Source organism: Haemaphysalis longicornis, unplaced genomic scaffold, assembly GCF_048455015.1.
Source record: "Haemaphysalis longicornis isolate Haplotype H1 unplaced genomic scaffold, Haemaphysalis longicornis Haplotype H1 scaffold_6, whole genome shotgun sequence".
Classification (NCBI taxonomy): domain Eukaryota; kingdom Metazoa; phylum Arthropoda; class Arachnida; order Ixodida; family Ixodidae; genus Haemaphysalis; species Haemaphysalis longicornis.
In genome coordinates this window covers 33,767,054-33,782,346 of record NW_027526407.1, presented here as the reverse complement: position 1 = coordinate 33,782,346, position 15,293 = coordinate 33,767,054, and the positions used below count along the sequence as shown (strand labels likewise).

Here is a 15,293-nt window from a genome sequence, read left to right as displayed (position 1 = left end):
TAGCCTACAATGTTTCCTTTTTTGAGGCACCGTTATCAAAAATTTCTACCAGCTCTTAAAATTTCGCAGTACCATTTTCTTACTCACGTCATAAATGGTTACGTCCGCAAAATTTTCAATACGACGGGCCAAAATTTCTTCCCTTTTCGAACAATGTTAGAAGACTTCAACCCATTTGTGAAGCGAATGAAAGCGTTTTTGTAACAACCGCTCCGCTCGACTTATTCCACTGAGAGCTGCGTTCATTAACCCACTCTTGATATCGCCAACCTCGTTTTTGGTTTTGGCGCCAAAACCGCTGAAATACCCCGAGAAAACTGGAAAAACATAACCAGAAGTCAGTGGCTTTTATGAACCTGGGAATATTCAGAAACGCCATGGGCCGCCTTTCGTCATACGCACTTCTTTATCATGAAAAGTGCTAAAGTTTCATTATTAAAATATCTGTCAACACATTAGGTCCCATCTGGCAGCAATAATATTACAATCAACTCTAAAACAGAGCTCAAAACAAAATTTGGAATACTTTTATTATTGTGACATTTTCCACACGTTCATGTCCTGTCAAGGCAAAGGCAAGAAGCTTTCTGGTTGACACTCGGCCGGTGATTATGCCGGAGCCGTTTGTTTTGTGTCTTTTCAAGCCACCATTTCATCGCGTCTTAAACAGAAAATTACTGGAATAAAGTAGAACAAACAATCGCTATACAACCAAGGCAACCATTTTCACCACGAGAGGTCAGTGATAATATAAACGAGTAGTCAACTAGATAGTGCTGTTTCAAGTCCCTCATGCATTATTAGCCACCGACGTCACCGTGAATATTAGTAGCAATGGCTTGTATGCCCTGCATTTATACATCCACTAAATTTTACCTTGCTTAAGGGTCCGCTTCTTTTATTTCCGCCATTTTCTTTTCATTTTTATCACCACTGTTCAGTCACGCGTTTTTGCAATCTGTAAAAACTCTCACATGCCAAGAACTTCGCTGGCGTTATGTAGCTCCACGTTGCCTATCTCACACCATCATATCAGGGGACATACGTACGCTTCAGCACACCTTCAGTTACGCTATCTTACGCGTAGGCGCATTCTTGTGGTACGCTTTCAAGGACTATGAGTATGGGGCATCAAAAGTTTATTCGACAACTATTTATAAATTACCGAAACAACTGTTGCTTGCGGCAAACGATAGGCCAAGTATCACTATTTCCAGGGACTTTCCGGGCTACTTTCTCAGGTTTCTTATTTCTTATACCAAATATTATAACTCTAGCGACATTGTTTCACAAAAGAGACAGAAGTTAAGATTAACCTAGCAGACATGTTTTCCCAAAACTTGGCACTTCAGAGCTTTGGAGCAAATGGGTCTTTCATGCAGATCCGACCCACCGGAGCAACTTTTTCATCCGAGTTTCCTCCACGCTGTTGTAAGAGGCGTAGAAGAAGTATAAAAGCGTTATTTACAATAAAGCCCATTTTACGCTTCTTTCAAAAGCGTAATACCAGTACAGTAGCATCATAGTATACCGTTTTTTGTTAAGACTTTCTTTTGCTCTGATCTCCTGAACCCGTCAATGAACGCATACCACTTGCAAGTACATTTAAAGAATGGTCCACTAAACCGCCAATAGAAGTAACGTTTTTAAGCCCACTAAAAAATTGTGCACCCATTCCAATTCCCGTTCCAATCAAATTGTGCACGAGCTTTGCCCCGTGAGAGATTATATTTGCATCTTGACTTTCCTCTGCTTTCTTCTTAGCGGGACTCTTGCTAGGCTCACTTGTTTGTTTTTCTGGTGCCAATGTCCCTATCAACTTGTGCAGAAAAATTGCACCATGAGTGAATAGATTTGCACCTTGATCCTCCTCCACTTTCTTCTTAATGATGTTCTTGCTAGGCTCGCCAGTTTGTTTTTCGTTCGCCAAGTTCGGGATGTTAACTTGTGCCGGTAGTGGTTTGTGGTCCGTTTTCTCACCTTCCTGCGTAACTTCTCCGTGAGAGCTGGTTTTGCTCGTCACTAGTTTGTCCGGAGCTCCACCGGAGAGAAGCTTCAATGGTGATCCTTCGAAAATATTTTCTTGCGTTCGCGGCCATTGTGACTGGTATTTTGGAGCTCCCTTAAAAGCACCTAAATTGACTCCTTTATGGCTGTAATCCCCTATGTCCATCTTCCCTTTATGAGCAGAAACCACATCCGTCATACCGCCCTTCGAAATCCCGCCGCCATTAGAAGCACCTTTCAAGCAAGTCTTACTTGCAGGTCTTCCTTTTGTCCGAGAGCTTTCTTTCGTCTCCCTCCTGGAAAATACGTCCACGTCAAATAAACTCTCTTTATTCCTTCTACTTTGTACTTCTTCCTTTGACTGCCACCAGTTATTAGTAATCTTCGTCGGTACTAACCCTTCATTCCCGCGGCTACCCTTCTTACCCGCTATGAACCAATCATCGGGAGGCTTCGATTCAAATCCCGGATAGTGAGGATATCCTCCCTTGGTCGAGGCGATGTCACCATCTGCATGACCGGTAGTCCGACTACCACCTCTCAGTCCGGTTAACGAGTCACGGCTTCCCCAGCCCTTAATATCTGGGAGAGGAGGAAATCTTTTAGCGGATTCAAACGGGTTATAACCCTTATTAGGGCTTGATGGTTCTGGCCTTCTCATCAAATTCTGGCCTTTCCACCCCTTAAGATCTGGAAGCGGAGGGAATTCTTTATGTTGCCTAAACAAGTCTTTGCCATTCTTTGTGGGCTCCGACGGTTCTCGAACTTTCATCCAGTCCGGTTTTTTCCACCCGTTTAGATCTGGGAGAGGAGGGTATATTTTCGGAACTCCATACCGGCCAGTGTCATTCCTCTTAGGCTGTGATGGTTCAAGGGGTGGAGTTCGGCTCCCCTTCGACTGATCGTTGTGAAGATTGTCCCCACTTCCTTTCTGAGGAGCTCCAAAGCCACCTTTAACCTCGTCGCTCTTGCCGCCTTTGTTGGTCTGTGATTCTTCATCAGGAAAGCGGCACATGGATTCGTGTACGCACCAATCGTTTGTTCGTATTGTACCGAAGATGGCCTTGAGGACAAAGCCCGGCCTACACACACATCCGGGTCCCTCGTTCGAAGCCAAGCACGTGTCCTCTCGCGCTTCGTTGCAGACACGCGGGCAGCGCTCCCGCTTGAGCACAAACCTCATGTAGATAGGACACTTTGGGGGACACGACATGATTGGGACGCACGGACCTCCAGGACGCCGTCTGCAATAACAAAAAATGTGTTAACAATAACTGACAGCTCGAAATCTCACCGAAATCAAAGCAATACTGTCTAGGAGCTCACAAGTCCGAATATTTGTAATTGTTTAAAACGTGTTTTTTTTAACAAAAACTAAAAGCTACTTTGACAATTTTATACAGGGCTCTGAGTGAAGAAAAGAACGGACTAAAATGTTTGGTCCTCCCTTGATTGTTTTCTGCTTACAATAAACTTTCAACAATTCAAATAATCTTAGTGCCGGTGGTCGCCTAAGATATTTTAGTTTGTTGTAATCTTGGTCCGCGCCAATGGGGGTAATACTTTACAGAAAAAATGGGTTCTTTTGCGTATTACGGACAGTTGGGCGAGTTGGTGAATGACAATTCTAGTGCCAAAACAGAGCAACTTGTAGCATATAGTGAGAACAGAGAACATAGGACAAGGGCTATATTACCGGACGATAAGTTATTTCGACGTGACATAAAAGAGGCAGGAAACATAAATGGGCGCGAAGCACGGCAAAGATTTTACATTTCTTGAATGCTTGCAACGCTAGAGGCACTTGCAATTGTGTGCGCTTGCTTTCGAAATGTGTACCAGTTAGGCGATAACATGCGCACATGCCATGGCAAACGTGTGCATGTTTGCTGGTTTCCTTAAATAAAAATTAGTTTACAGTCAGTGCTAGTCCTGTGTACTTCCTATTCAGTTTACATGACAAGTTTCTCTGTTTTGGCAGCATGGATGTTTTCTTTTGTTTCGCAAAGGTTTCAACTAACCTAGTTATAACTTTGTACGCAAGATCGATTTCACTGCTCTGAGCTTTTTTTCCTAACCCAACGGACAAAAATTGGTGTCTTTTATTTGTTATTTATTTCAGGAATACTGCCAGCCTTACACAAGGCCCTCATAGGAGTGGGTGTGCATTGTAACACGTACAAAATGGAAAAATCTATACATTCAAAAAATGATAAGTAACGCAAGTTTGTTACAAGCTGCTAAATGACCAGGAGACAGCAAACAAAACCTGTACAGAAATACAGAAAACGGGCTAAAGAGCTCGTGCCAACTTATTTCCGGATCGTAGCCGCTGCTTCATTTTTTACTAGGGCTCCAAGAAGATGGTGGAGCGCAGTATACAGGCACCGACAGTCATTGTCTTCAACCACCCGAAGCTACGGTGTGTTCCTTACCTCACTTTTCTGATGGGGTCAAAAAGCAAAAATACTCGTGTGTACGAGGTTTTGGGGCACATCGAAGCCCCCCAGGTGGTCAAAATCAATCCGGAGCGCTCCACTACGGCGCTCCTCATCGCCTGCGTTCCGTCGGCGCGTTAAACCCTACAATCAATCATCACTCAATGTTCCGTACCTTATATACCCTTTGACGCACTGGCAGCCAGGCTTGCAGGTGCTGTCGCACTGCTGGATGACCGGCTTGCCACAGGTGAGTTCGCAACCCAGGCAGCTGTTGAAGCTCTCATGTCTGGCGCTGCTGCACTGCCCGCAACGCTCCTCTTCGAAGCAGTTCTGCGTCTCCTCGTCGCGGTAGTAGCCGTCCTGGCAGATGCATCCACCCCTGCGCAGCCTCCACTCCAGTCTGCTGCAATCGATGCAGTAGCGCTCATAGCGCTCCCACAACCGCGCTCTCCTCTCGTGTGGGAGAACGCATTTCCTCCACCGGCTGAGGAGGCCCAGCCGCTGAGCGCATCCTGCGACAGGTGAACAGTCAATAGAGTTATTACAGCAAAGCTGTCTATGGCTAGGTTTCAGCAAGTTGTCTCCGGCCACATAGCGATGTAGACAATAATCGCACGCGAGCGTAGCGCCCCATTGCGGCGCCCACTCAAATCCCCGTGATCGTAAAACTGCGCCGCATTTTCAAGGTATGTAAAAACTCTTAAAAAAATAAAAGAATTACCTAGGGTCTTTATATTTTAATATAAGACATTTTTTTTCTTTCCTGGATAAATTCCTTTCAAGCAGTGCATTTGCGTTTAGAGGCGAAGCCGACTTTAACGGGATCGTTGTAAGCTTGGTCTTTGTGAGATGGTTTTTCAACCTCGAGTGCTGTACAATGAAGCACGTCCATCTAAGGAGGAGTATGACTATAGAAAGTGGCTCAAACTATTGTTTTATTGCAACTATCCCAAAACAAATTATATGAAATTAGCCGCAAAGTTACATAGCTCATAGTGAAGTTGTAAAAATAGTGGAATTCTCGTCTGTTATTAATACATGGGCTTATATGGGGAATAAACGGACAGCCCCTTGTTTGTCCGCCGGAATAAACCTCTAGTTCGTCAAAGTTCCATCGAGTAGTTTGTTTCAAACACTTTTGCCACTGTTTGCAGCACGTGCTAAAAGGGCTCTGCCGTTTGGGCTGAGCAGCCTACGGGTAGAATCGTGCGTTCTAGAGCGAACACCGTGCGTTTGAGCCCAAGAACTGCGAGACTTTTTGACAGACCCGAGATATATTTTCCTATAAATAATTCCTTTGGGTCAGTTCTACACACTAATACTGTAAGTAAGGGTCGTTTGGTGTGTTTACTTTCGGTTAAGGAGCAGGGCGCACCATATCATCATGTTTAACTAATTTTCTGCATCGCACTGAGTCCCTCTCTTCTACCTATCTTGGAACGGAATATCGCTGAGTGGGAAGGTGCCACCTGCGGTTCACAGTTACGACATAAACGTAGCTAAGCTAAATGAAGCGATACTGTTCCTGAATTGACGTTTGCTACCCCGTCAACGTACAACCCCTGGGCGAGCATAGTAATACTGAGGTTTTCACTAAGATAAAAAAAACATGTGGTTCTTAACGTAAACTAAAAACGGAGATTCCTGTGGTGGAATCTTATTTTTGCACATACTAGATATAGAAGTTCCTAGATCTGCACTATCTAAAATTGTTTTCCTAGTGTTCTTTAAGGAGACACTAATGAACACTAAAATTTGCCTTCTTTTTTTGCTTGCATTCTATATACTGGCTTACATAAACACAACTCTTCATGGTTTATCCTGTAGATAAACCAGTAAACTTATAAAGCTTCAAAGAAGAAAAAATACCATGCGGCATTTGCGGCGGCCGCAGCAATAGCAGTGACGCGTAGAGAGATGCGATGTGATCGTAAGATGTCCGAAAATAAAAGTCAAACCAATTTCGTTTTCGTTCCTGTGAAACAGCATGCTTGGCATTCGACGTTATTATTGGCTGGGCATCCCCCATGTCTCACGAATCGGCATGCCATGCTTCGACCATCTTGTCCGCTCTAGATTGCGTCCGACCAGCCTGCCAGCACCACTTAAAATCATAACATTCACTATTCGAGGCGTACGCAATGCCCTAACGCCCTCCGTGTCATTGGAGACGCTCAAATGCGTGGCGCTTTTCCCCCACCTTTGGAACTTGTGTGGCTCGTCCCTGTGTCGTAATAAGCGTGTTCGTATCAGGCTGAGAGTTTGCTGATTCGAAACTGTGCCCGCAAGCACTCGGTGCTTATGTCCAGACCACTTCAACGAGAACTCGCCAGCGCATCAGTGTCAGTCTGCCCGCATTCTGCCAACTTTCTCGTGGAGCAATGAAGTTAAGCTCAAACTGGTGAATTATGTAAAAAACACATAACCCAAGTACAAAGAAATCAACTGCAAAGAAACACATGCGCTACCGCGAATTAGAACTTGCGAAGTGCAGAACAATGAACGCGGGGCGTCGGGAAAAAAAGGAAGAATCGTCCACAGCTAGCCACAGTACTTTCGGGAGATAAATAAAAAGTAAATGTCCTATAGTCTATTCATAGCTTTTTTTAGTTTGTGACTGCATTCCTTAGGCCAAAAAGCGATCGCAAATGTGTGGTCGTTCTGCTGACAGCTGTGCTAGTTTACTCAGGGCAAAAAGTGCTTCTCGCACCTTGGTTTTACGCTTTGCAATAAAAGTTTCGGTTGATATTTAAGTCTTCAGTAACTATATAAATTTCGGTGACTCTTCTCCCGTCTTTCATTGGCCTTACATTTTATATCAGCACACCAGTCAGCCAAGCGTCCCATGTGCGTTTGTGTGGAACTAATTTGACTTCATAACCTTCACAAAGCTTGCTACACTCTACAAACTAAAGCTCCAGTCTCGTATGGGTTTCGTATGAGCGTAAGCAATTGCGAGTACGCAATTTCGAATCTGCTAGCGTCGGTGTGACAATATTTTTTGGCGTTCCAGGCTCCCACAACGGTTCGGCCATCTGGGGAAACCCAGGCCATTCTTTAGAAGGAAAAAGGTTTCAGCGTGTTGGTTCATAGCCGCACAGAAAACAAAAAATTACGCCCACCTCCCCTCGCGGGAACCCTGGTGTGATGCGATGCTGAGGGAGGTTCAAGCGCAAGCGGAGAGCAACCGTCGACCGAAAGGCCGCCGGCGAGCGGCACACCAATTATATGCGCAGCGCGCCCGAAGGAGAGGAGACCGCGGAGAGAGAGAGTACTGCACATGCGCAGCACCGCGCGCAGCGCCGCCCACCGGTGGAGTGAGAGCGCGCTGGGCCGCACACCCGCAGATGTTGAGAGTGTTCGCTCTCACCTGGGCACGCGCCGGCGCCAGTGCGTCTGCCGCGGCTATGACGCAACACAATCCAACACAATCCAATTTATTCCAATTCAATCCACATCCAATCCAATCCAAGTCAAGCCAAGCCAATCCAATCGAATCCAATCCAATGCCCCTCGCAAGAGAGTGTTCGCTATCGGAGAGGAGAGGGGGAGAGTGGAGAATAGACGCAGCCTTGCGGAAAACAACAACGGACGCACGCAGGAAGGACAGGGCCGCCGACAAGAGATGCTTTCAGCGTCGCATCTAAAAAACGCATTAATCATTCTACCCGCGAAACAAAACAGGGACCAAGAGAGAAGCAAACAGGACAATACCTAGACTTCAACTGAACAGCTTTACTTGGGACACCTAATATATCATAACGGTAACAGACAAAGCTAAAAGAAAAAAAAAGCTTGCATATGAAATGAAACATCATACAGTCATAGATGCGTGCCACCCCACATTGCAAAGCTACGTCGCGCGCGCGCGTCCTTGCAAGAAGCTTAGCTCTTTTGCCGTAAGAGCGATGGAAGGCACGCTGATACAGTTCCCTGTGAATATAGAAGGCATCACAAATCTCTCTTTTCACTTGATCGCACCCACTGCCTAAAACACGTGTGGCATCAAATGCTGGGACACAACTAGGACACCGCTTCCAATGGTCGGCCAAGTGGCCCCCCGCGGTAAGGGATGACACTGCTGCCCGATGCTCCATCAGACGGTCTGTCCAACATAGCATTTGCCGCAGGACAAAGGAAGGCTGTAAATGACGCCAGCTAAATGATGCCAAAAATAGTGGCGGGATTTTTTGAGCAGCCTTGCCTCTTATTCTCATTGACCGTCGGACACATACATATCAGCTTCCAAGGATCAGTTGCCAGCACGTGGAAACCGCATTTTTTGCCCCCTTTTTTCAAGCGGTGCGTGAGATGGGGAACATACGGTACTGCTACCCGCCGTAACCTGAGTTGGCTGGCACCGTCTCCTGTTTGAGAATGGGTGGCCGCCTTAACCTTCTTGATAAGGCTTTCAGCTACAGAGTCAACAAGCTCCCGAAGGAATCCAGAGCATGTCAAGCGGGCCACCTGCGCATCCTTACTTTCAGCTACCCTGTGCGGGCATGACTTGTCTAGGGAGCCACGCAAACAGTTCATCGCTATACTGCGCTTGACCACCTTTGAGTGCGCCGAACTGTAATTTCAAATCTGCGTTTTAGGGCGGGGATGCTATGCCAGCATATGTGCTCATCACGGAACTGCAGGCGCGCATCTAAAAACTGTGTGTTGCCGTTGAGTGACCCTTCATGAATGAACCTTATGCCTTTTGAATAATTCTTAAATATTCCTAAGACTCTTTCTACCACCTGCTCGACGGGCGCCATGCCCAGGGAGGGTCTACTACGTGCGTGGACCCGACAGTCAATGATTGTGGCGGAATTGCTGTGGCAGAACTGTCTTCCAGTCTTGTTCGCTTGGAAAAAGAGTAAGGATGACGGACAGTGTTAAGCCCCAGCAGGTCACGTCTCTTGCGAAAAAGGAGCTGCCTGGTTTTGTTAAGGAAGTTTTGAACTGTGGTCCTAAATACTGCGTTGAGCCAATTGATGAAGGCCCGGTTGGTAATATCGAAATTATTAGGAAAGTAGCCCATGAAGCAACGCACTAAGAAAAAGGACGTTGTATTTCTGAGGGTTTTTATTGCCTTTCCGCTTAGAAAAGTGGCACTAAAAGTAAGGTGTTGAGTGTCGAAAAAGTCGTCGACTTCTTGCGAGACGAACAACTAGCCTTGCTGACAGCGGATAAAGAAGGTGGTTTTGTTGTTATGCTGCATTCAGCGTACGAGGAAAAAGCGAGTCATGCACTTTATAAAACGTTGTTCCTTACAGCCGTTGAAACACACACATTAAGAAAGAGGCAGCTAACTTGTTCGAACAAATGAACCTTCTACCCCTAACAAAGCATTCAGACTGTAAAGATGGACCGTTTAAAAATATTCTTTTCAGCTAAAACCCGCAACGAAGGGTCGCCCATTAGAGCCATTGTTTCTGAGAGGGGGTCAAGGCAGGGCGTTTTGTCCAAGTTTATTCAAAAGCATTTAAACAGACATTCTTTGGAAGGACCGTTACGTATCCGCAATTCGTTCGAACTAGTAGAATTTTTTGCACAATCGGGCAGCACTGGAGCTAACTTTCCCTTCTCTATAGACGTTGACGATTTATTTTAGTAGGATTTTGAAAGCTTCAAAAAGCGAAACACAGAAAAACGCCACACGAAGAAAGGAACACAGGGCGAGCGCTGTGTTCCTGTGTTTCCTTTCTTGGTCTCGCGTTTTTTTTTTTTTTTAGTGTTGCGCTTTCTGAAGGTTTCAAAATGCAATTTCACCAACTACCCCAACTTGCCGTTCTGCTGCAGAGTATTTTAATAAAGTCCTCAAAAAGAAGTGGTTGACATAGCGACGACTTTAATTGGGGAAAATGGACCATTTGCATTCCAAAATGCTAGCGGGTTGCCTCTTCAAGATTGTATGACTTTTTAACCTTTTACCTTGAATCCACCTATGTTTCCTTAAATGACCAGTACTTTGTGTAAACGGTGGTGTGTGCATTGCTTCGTGTATTGTCCCTCTGCTTTGCGAAATATTTTTAGCGTACTGTGACAAACGTATTGAAGCGTGCTTTGACCGTAGTATCGCGAAGTGTTTCAGATATATGGGTGACTTCATAGTTTCTGTGAAAGAGGACAGAAGTCAGGACAGACAGAAGGTAGTAGAAAGAGTCTTAGGGATATTTTTGAATTGTTCAAAACGCATCAGTTCAATCATGAAGAGCCACTCAATGGCAAGACACAGTTTTTACATGCGCGCCTGCAGATCCGTGATGAGCACATATGTTGGCATACCAACCCCGCTTAAAAAGGAGACTTTAAATTACTGTTCGGCGCACTCATACGCGTTCAAGCGCAGTATAGCGATGAACAGTTTACGTGGCTCCCTAGACAAGTCAATCCCGCACAGGGCAGTTGAAAGTATGGATGCGCAGGTGACCCGCTTGACAAGTTCTGGGTTCCCTCGGGAGCTCGTTGACTCTGTAGCTGAAAGCCTCATCAAGAAGGATAAGGCGGCCACCCGTTCTCCGACAGGAGACGGCGCCAGCTAACTCAGGTTACGGCGGGTAGCAGTACCGTATGTTCACCACTTAACGCAGCGCTTGAAAAAAGTGGGCGAAAAATGCTGTGTCGATGTACTGGCAACTGATCTTGGGAAGCTGATGCGTATGTGCCCGGCTGTCAATGAGAATAAGAGGCAAAGCTGCTCAAAGAAGCACGCCACCATGTTTGTCACCTGTAAAGTTGGCGTCATTTACATAATTCCTTTGTCCTGCGGCAAATGCTGTGTTGGACGGACGGGGTGCTGCTTAAATTACCGTTTGAGGAAGCATCGGGTAGCAGTGTCATCACTTGCCGCGGGGGGCCACTTGGCCGACCATTGCAAGCGGTGTCCTTGTTGTGTCCCAGCATTTGATGCCACACGTGTTTTAGGCAGTGCGCGCGATCAAGTGAAAAGGGAGATTTGTGATGCCTTCCATTATCAAAGGGAACTAACTGTATCAGCGTGCCTTCCATCGCTCTTACGGCAAAAAAGCTAAGCTTCTTGCAAGGACGCATGCACGCGACGCAGCTTGGTAGTGTGGGGTGGGACGCATCTATGACTATATTGTTTCATTTCATTTGCAAGTTTTCTTTTTCTTTTTAGTTTTGTCTGTTGCAGTTAATATATATTACGCGTCTCAAGTAAAGCTGCTGTTCCGACATGTTGTGGTGTCAGGCTGGCATCAGTATAAATATATATTTAATCGATTTGTTTCATGGTGTACAGTCTGCGACAACGTTTCCGTCTTGAAGAGGCCGTTTTGGGGCCGGGGGGTGGATTAAGTTTCGTTCAGTCAGGAGGGCTCGGGACCACGGAGGAATGGGTGTCGGTAAATCAGGTAATGGTATGCAACCTTGCTTATCCAAGACCGTGAGTGTGGCACCTTGATGAGTAAGTTTCCGCTTGAAGTTGTATTGGTCAGTTTGCTCTTGAATGACTTGAAAAGGGTAGCCGCAGATTGGAGGTTAGATATATTTGTGTGGCATGGTAAGCCACTGATGCTACAAAGAGTCGTGTTATGGAGGACGTTAAGAGTGCGTCGTTGGGTTCATTTCGGTGTATAAGATTGGGCTCCATATGTGAGAATACCAACTGCGAACGGCACGGGCAAGTGTCAGCACTGAGCACTGCTTTTTGCTTTGCTCCTCTGTGCTGATTAGATGATCTTTGAATGACGTGTTGTGTAGTATCTATTTCTGTTTCGTTAGGCATGAGCCTTTTAGCCGGGCTACTTTTGTAGCCTACGGGGACGCCTAGTAGGCGAATGTGGTCGAGCTCGGCGGTTATCAGTGTAGTTCCTACCATGATTCAAGCGGGATTATAATCAGTAGCTGGATTGCGACCGAAAAGTGACAGAAACTATGTTTTGTTAGGAGCTAAGGAAAGACCGAGATCCGGTAGGGTAGATTCAATGCTTGCCACGGCATTTTGAAGGGGCGCAATCATAGTGTGTCGGTTCAGTTAGTATCTTGACTCGGTCCACATTGGGATGTCGTCCGCTGAAATAGTAAACCTCGCACTACCATATCGTTGCAGGTTCTGGTCGATCCTAATCATGGCTAGATTAAAGAAAGTGGGACTGAGGATCGAGCCTTGAGGAACTCTTCTGTCGAGATAGAATGTACGAGGGGTCCAACCTGGAAATGTTTCTTGAAGCTTTATGGGGCGGTCTTCTAGGAAGTTTGGAACACAATGCTACGGGCACAACCATTCAGGTAGAAGCGGTGCAGGTGCGCCCACAGCGCAGGGTAAGGGCGGCATGTAAATGCTGTAAATATACCGCTCGCCCATATCATTGTTCATGTTCTTTGACCTACCGCCACGTAACAATATTTCCAGTCTGTCGCGTCAATTTAGCTGTTTAAACTGCCTCAGGTGGACATTAAACGTTTGCCACACATGTGCAAACGCCACGCGGTTGCATTTTTAAAATCAACACTTGAGTAAAAACACAAAAATTTGTTTATCGAGGCTTCTGTTTGTCGTGGCTATCGTATGAACAGAAAAGATATGTAAGTTCAAATGCTGCAGAGCCCATGGCAAAACAAAAAACGGCGTGTTGACTGTCAGTGCACAATAAAAATTAACAATAGGCTTTAGTTGTGCCGCACGCTTGCATTGTTATGACTCAGGAGGGGGGACGCATGGTTTCTAGAAGATCATTTTTTTGTAGCATTGGGCAATTTTCAGGTTCTTGTACATTTAGATGTACAGGAAACATCTTTAAGCGTTACTTAGACGCTGCCTCAAATGGAGTGCCGTGTCTCCAAAGAAATATATGTAAACCATCAAGCAAATTCCAATCTTTAACTCCTTCCTTGCCTGCCATGGTACCAGTAGTTGTTAAAAGATCGCACCGTCCGTAAATTATGTGTTCTCTTTCTAAACTTTTTCAATGGACCATAAATACCACATTCACATCGGCCTTTTCGAAATAAGAAGCATTTGCTAACTTGCCTAAAGCTATTGCGTCCCAAAATACCTTGAATTCACTAAAAATAACGCATATTAACCCATTTTAATTTCGCACTACATAGCGTCAGCAGTGACATGGCATCATTCACGGGGTGCAAAATCACTAAATACTGTTTTAGCTCTATGTCTGCATAGAAATGGTGCAATAACGTAAAATGCAACCATACCCGCGCACTCGTGTTTATTGTCCGTAGCGTTTGTCGGTCCCGCAAATCAAACTAAGTACTCTTTGTAATGTTACAGGTGTATTGCAAGAGAGTGAAATGGGCGGTGACATTATCCATTCTTTATTATTCCGCTTTATTCTGGGGTAAACCTTGCGATAAAGCTATGTTTTGTTGTCTTTTAATCTTTTTTTTTTTTGTTGTTGTTTGTTGTTTGTTAAAGATTGCGTTGAATTCGCGTTGAAATGGCTTGCAACTATGAAGTGAATATCTTTAGAGTGAATTGAACTTCGATTTTACCTCCAGAGCTTTTTTAACGATCTATATTTTTCTCAGTAAAACTCCTTTTATATTATGTATTTCTACAGCAATCAAATTAAATCGCAACGTCCTCTCAGTGTTTAAGTATTATTTTTGGAAATATAATCTCGCACTAAGGCTTTGTGTAGAGAAGCAGGATTACAAGACCAGCGCGTTGCAATCTGCCGTATTGGGCTCCTGAAACAGCTTTGTTTCGCGGTTTTGTACTGTTGCAAACGTTTCAATTCAATTTTGACACCAAAGTCTAGAATCATGTTCTTCTAATAGCTGCCTTTTTTTTCCCTGATCCAGTTTCACTATATCCAACTGAAAATCATGGGTTAACGCTGAAGCGTCAATGCGTCCTCACGTCATCACTACAGCAGGTGTTATCAAAGAACCCGACTTCCATAAGCACTCTCGAGTAAAGAATCATGCCTTGACCCGACGCACCAAAACAAAGCAAATCGTCTGACCCACTAATAAGAGTCAAGCGTAAAACCTGGCCAAATCGTGCATTTCAAGATGGTACAACTTCCCAGGAGGAGCGTTGCTATGATGTAGTCCTCCGCATGGCGTCAGAGAGAGAACTACTCACCTTGCATAAAAACCACGCATAATACAGCAGCCGCGCAGAATAACCACCATCTGAAGGGCACCATCTTTTGTTGTTCTTGCTTTAGAGCTGCGGGTAGAGGGACAACTGTCATGGTCGTTGAGAAACAAAGACGTCATCTTCTTTTCTCCCGCGACATTCCCTTCTAGAGAAGCTCGACGAACAATGAGAGGACGCAGGCATTGTGCGCCTAGCACGCCCGGTCGACTGAAATACATGTAGACTGTGTGCGGCATTTCAGTGGGTTATTGCAGCTGTTGCCTCTGCCGAGCTGTGTAACTTACCAGTGGAAACAACCGAGCAGTGCTCGCGACGCAAGCGGCCGCCCTGCGCAGCACCGAAGACAAGTGAACGATGCGCTGTGCAAGACTGAGCAAGTTTTGGTTGCCAGAACACCATTGTTTGCGTTTCCTTCACCTCGTATTGAACCGCTCATGTGACACTGTTGTTTTTATTCCAAAAATTATGCATATACACCATTATAGATATCACGAAACAACGAAAATAGAATAATGTGCACTGTGAAAGCAGCGGCGCCACCTACTGCAAGGACAAAAAAAATCTCGCCCACAAATACCTCATCTTCAGTCTTTGTCGACATTTGTAGGCCATTACAAAAGTTTCGAGGCAGCAAAGAATTTATAGCACAAGTGTGACCTAATTCTTTTACACAGTAGAATCGATAGTTCTCTTGCCAACGATCTGGCATAAAGCATTTCATCCTAATGGAAACGGTAAAATTGTATTGTGAATTTTTTGGGGCC

At 45.3% G+C, this 15,293-nt stretch overlaps 1 long non-coding RNA gene across 1 annotated transcript; it reads right to left on the bottom strand.

Moving 5' to 3' along the window:
* Positions 1-512: 512 nt before the first annotated feature.
* On the bottom strand, positions 513-14,760 carry LOC144142456 (uncharacterized). Its single transcript, XR_013316989.1, has 3 exons — positions 14,512-14,760; positions 4,621-4,960; positions 513-3,251 (listed from the first exon to the last, which is right to left on the bottom strand). It is a non-coding gene; the product is annotated as an uncharacterized LOC144142456 (long non-coding RNA).
* Positions 14,761-15,293: the final 533 nt, after the last annotated feature.